At 49.7% G+C, this 5,000-nt stretch overlaps 1 long non-coding RNA gene across 4 annotated transcripts in view; it reads left to right on the forward strand.

Moving 5' to 3' along the window:
* LOC126597266 (uncharacterized) overlaps positions 1–2,802 on the forward strand; it is a 126,511-nt gene extending 123,709 nt beyond the window's left edge. For all 4 annotated transcript variants that reach the window (XR_007614194.1, XR_007614192.1, XR_007614195.1 and 1 more), the window contains exon 2: positions 2,637–2,802. This is a non-coding gene — a long non-coding RNA (uncharacterized LOC126597266). The remainder of the gene's footprint in view (positions 1–2,636) is intronic.
* The last annotated feature ends 2,198 nt before the right edge of the window (positions 2,803–5,000 follow it).

Genomic DNA, 5,000 nt, shown 5'->3' on the forward strand with positions numbered 1-5,000 from the left:
TGCTATAGACAACGATATCATCAATGTAAACCACGACAAACTTGTCAAGATAAGGATGGAATACCTTGTTCATCAATGTGCAGAATGTTGCGGGGGCATTGGTTAGACCAAATGGCATGACTTTATACTCGAACGCTCCATATCTGGTCACCATCGCCGTCTTCGATTCGTCTCCAGGGGCTATCCTCACTTGGTAGTATCCCGATCGAAGATCTAACTTTGTGAAGTACCTTGCTTCACCAAGTTGATCGAATAAGTCGGCGATCAACGGAAGTGGGTACTTGTTCTTGATGGTAATCTTGTTCAATGCTCTATAGTCGATGCACAACCTTAGGCTACCTTCTTTCTTGCGTTGGAACAAGACGGGTGCACCATATGGGGACTTGGAGGGTTGGATGTAGCCAGCATCAAGCAGCTCGTTGAGTTGCTTCCTCAATTCCTCCAACTCGGGTGGCGACATCCTATAAGGTGATTTGGAGGGAGGCTTAGCACCAGGCTCCAACTCAATTGCATGGTCGACCTCTCTCCTTGGTGGCAACTTCTTTGGCAGTTCCTTAGGCATCACGTCCGCAAACTCCACAAGGACGTCTTCCACTTGTTTCGGCAAAGGCCCGTGCTTCTCCTCCCCTTCATTCAACATTAGGGTTGCAAGAAATGTGGCCTCGCCTTTCTTCCAAGACTTGGCAAATTGAATTGCCGACAAGTGCTGGGTACACTTCTTGGCTTGCCTTTCCAATGGCACTAGGCAAGGTTGTCTTCCGTCGGCCAGGATACAGAAAATATTGTAGAAGGGAATGGGAAAGGCTCGTACCTTGTCCATGAACTCTAACCCAATGACTACGCCATAGTCGTCCATCTTGACTACGGTGAAGTCGATTGTTCCCTTCCATGTGCCAATGTCTACGTGTACATTGCGCGCAACTCCAACAATGGGGGTGGCAGCGGAATTTACCGTCTTCACGCTACCGGGCTCCTTGGTGACTCGGAGGCCAAGCCTTGTGGCTTCCTCCGACGTCATGAAGTTGTGTGTTGCTCCCGTGTCCACCAACACACGCGTCGTCTTGTCACCAGTCTTGACGTCAACGAACAATGATCCTCCCCCAACTTGAGCCTTAGGTTGTGGGAGGGTTGTCTGGATGGCATTCAGTAGACGGATGCATCCCATCGTTGCATCGTTACTCTCCTCGGCCTTGTCCTCCTTGAAGGCCATAGCCTTAAGGGCTTTCTTTTGTGGGCAATCTCGCATCATGTGAGGGCCGTCGCATAGGTAACAAGTGGGTTGCCAAGACTTACCTTTGCCTTTGTCATGCTTATCGGCTTTCTTCTCCTTCGGTTTGCTTGTCTCGGCCTTGTCCTTCGGCTTATGTTCTCCCCCACTTCTCTCATGGTTACCCCTCTTCCCCGTGGACTTGGAATCACCTTGGTGGCTTGATTTAAACTCAATCAAGGATTCGGCAGCGGCAATGGCATCAGACAATGTTTGCACGTGTCTCCTTTGTAGTTCGAGTTTTGCCCAATTTTGCAGTCCACTCATGAAGTACATGAGCTTGTCTTCCTCTAACATGTTGGGCACCTCGAATAACAAGCTCACGAAGGCGTTGACATAGTCTTTGACGCTCCCCGTTTGCTTGAGCCACCTTAGTTTCTCCTTGGCTTCATACTTGGCATTTTGGGGATAGAAGTGCAACATAAGATCTTTCTTAAATTCATCCCAAGTGGTGAGGGAGAACGTACCTTGCTCAATCTCCATGCTCCGACGACGCCACCACATAAGGGCATTGTCAGCTAAGAACATGGTTGCCGTTGAGATTTTGGACTCGTCATCTTCAAGCTTTAGGTACTTGAAGTATCGCTCCACGTTCCACACGAATGTGTCGAGCTCCTTTGCTTCCCTCTTCCCATTATAGGATTTGGGTTTAAAGGAGTCGATTACCTTGGAGTCCAACGCCTTGATTTCCCTCGACCCTTGCACGAATTGCTTCACGACTGCTTCTTTACAAAACGCCACATCTCCCTTGAGTTCCCTTGTGTCCTTTATCTCTTCTTGAAGTGCCACAAACCTTGCCTCTATGTTGTCAAGGTGAACCTGGACTTCCCTCCGCATCTTGTCTGCCATGGTGTTGAGAGCGCCAAGGAGCTCATCTCGCAGCCCTTCCACCAAGCCACGCAATTCATCCTTACCATTGTCCACCATGGTTTGGATTTCCTCCTTGTCGACAACGTCCTCATCAAGTCGAGTATCGAACTCGAGTATGGTTCGTTCCACCTTCTCGAGTCGCTCTTCCATGGTCTCCATCGATGCTTGCAAGTCCTTTAACTTTGGCTTGCTCTTGGCAACGTCTTGGACCTCGGCAGTACGCTCCCTTAGGTCGGAGACTCCGGACACCATCTCTCCACTTGCCATATCCTACTTTCCTTCAAGTGATTCACGAGCTTGGCTCTGATACCAGCTGTCACGGGATGACTCTTTAAGCCTTCCGCCCGTGCGGCACTTAGACTTGAATACCTCGATGAACAAGCTAAGTAAGCCTTCGAAGCCTCGCTTCCCCGGATTGAATCACAAAGAAAGCTAAGATAGCTTGGAGAATGCTAAGATCACTTAGAAGATGGGAGAAAGGGAAGTTTTGTATTGAAAGTTAAGAGAGCTTTACAATTGCTTACAATTCTTGGATTCTTGGATGGTTTGGCCAAATGGCCTTACCTCCTATTTATAGGCCTAAGTCACCTCCTCAATGGAGGGTTCTAGAATCCCCTACTTATATCCAAAAATATCTAGCATAGTTCTAGATACAACTTGCCTAATCTAGATTATTCTAGGTGAGGCTTAAATATGTACACTTGTGTGGAATGTTCCGGAATGCCCTAGATTATCTTGAATGCTCCGCCACGTTCTTGATTTCTCCGGGACGTTCCAGAAGCTTCCATGAAGACATGGCTTCATGGGCTTAGATATATGATGTCTTGGGCATTTTCTTTGTTTTTAACATGCGGCCCGTGACACTTGGATGTGGTAGCCGTTTCTCAGGCTCCCTCTCCGGAATCGAACCCTAATTCTCCGTCACCCGTCACCACCATGGTAGGCCACTATCCTACCATCGAAAGTTGATAGGGCAGATATTTGAATGATGCGTCGCCAGCACGATGGCTGTGCGATCCGTCGAGTTATCATGAATCATCAGAGCAACGGGCAGAGCCCGCGTCGACCTTTTATCTAATAAATGCGTCCCTTCCAGAAGTCGGGGTTTGTTGCACGTATTAGCTCTAGAATTACTACGGTTATCCGAGTAGCAGGTACCATCAAACAAACTATAACTGATTTAATGAGCCATTCGCAGTTTCACAGTCTGAATTTGTTCATACTTACACATGCATGGCTTAATCTTTAAGACAAGCATATGACTACTGGCAGGATCAACCAAGTAGCATTCCTCTTCGACGCCGGCGCCGCACGAGACAGACGACCTTGACGGTCGACGGCTCGCGACGGGCACGACAGTCGTACGCATCAAGCGACAAGGCTTCGATCGGACGGTCGGAGGCCGTAAAGACCCACCGCCCCTTCAGCGTTCCGCATCCGAGATGTCGACCGGAAACTCGAGCACCGAAACTGCACCGCAACGAGTGCGGCTCGTCCGGGACACGAGCACCGCCACGATGTCGTCCTCCCGCCGGCAAGGCCAGCAAGAGGAGGAAAGGGACGACGAGAGGCAGCATTCCTTCGCAATAGGTAGCCAGAACAGAAACCCATCTTGCGCGCAGGACGAATCTTGACGCGTCAATGAAGCGGGGTACGTGACGACAGTTCGATGCCGAAGCACGGAGCCTGCCGTCGAATACAACCCAATTACCACTCATACGCCGTCACGTTAGCTAAACCCAGCACCGCCCAACGAAAAACACGTCTCGACTATCCCAACAAAGGGACGCGTCTCGAGTGCAGATACGCCGGGTAGGAGCCGAGCCGCACCGCTAGGCATGAAAACACATACAAAGGCAACAGGTACGACCGAATAGTTCAACGGCTACCGAGAAGCTTCGTCGACGCCGCCCGAACTCGCTTTCGACATGCAACGTGGGTTGGGAAGGACCTAACACATAGCACCAACCCCTTATCTATGCACGCCTAGAACAAGCACGAACTTTGTTTTCGAACCCCTCTTGACCGTCGAACGAGGGACAAGCTTCTTCACCACCGCCGCACGAACTCGCACTCAAACATGCTAGTGCACTGCGAGGGCCCTTTCGGACCACACTAAGCCGAACCGACACTAGCATTGCCAAGAACAAGCCCGAGCATTGCTGATTACAAAGCTCCGCAACAGGGACAACCGAAAGAGAGGGACAAACTTCTTCATCGCCGCCGCGAAGACAAATCTTCGACATGCTAGTGAACTGGGCGAGCCCTTCGGAAAACAAACGTCCATGGACTGCATTGCCGTGCGCCCACTAGCACGCCTAGGAGAAGCCTGCGCATTGGTTCATCCGAAGCCGAACCCTCCCTAATATCCAACAATCCGAGGGCAACCGAGGGTTGAAAACATGCATGTCGAAAAAAACACCCGCTCCCAAGCAAAAGAAAACAAACCCACCCCAAAAGTTTAAAGAGAAAACATTTTTCCCAACCCGCTATTTTTCAAAACGTTTTTTCCACCCCGATTAAAACCATTTTGTCCCCCTTTTAATTTTGAAAACGAAAACATTTTTGTTTTGTTTGAAAACATTTCAAAACATTTCAAAACATTTGAAAAAATTTAAAAAAAAAAAAAAAAAATTTTGAAAACGCACCCATGGTGGCGGCGGCGGCGGAGGGGGACCGCCACCGTCGCCGCCACCATGGGCGGGAATGTCCCAAACCCGACACATCATATATTCCGAGGCAACACGTTATGATGTGCGGGAATGTCATCCCTAGACCGATGGTGCAGCCTGCATGCCATGCTTGGGATTTTTGACATGCAGGGAGCACCACCCCCCTATATAGCATATTATGCTGTTATGGC

The sequence above is a fragment of the Malus sylvestris genome, chromosome 13 (genome assembly GCF_916048215.2).
Source record: "Malus sylvestris chromosome 13, drMalSylv7.2, whole genome shotgun sequence".
Lineage (NCBI taxonomy): Eukaryota > Viridiplantae > Streptophyta > Magnoliopsida > Rosales > Rosaceae > Malus > Malus sylvestris.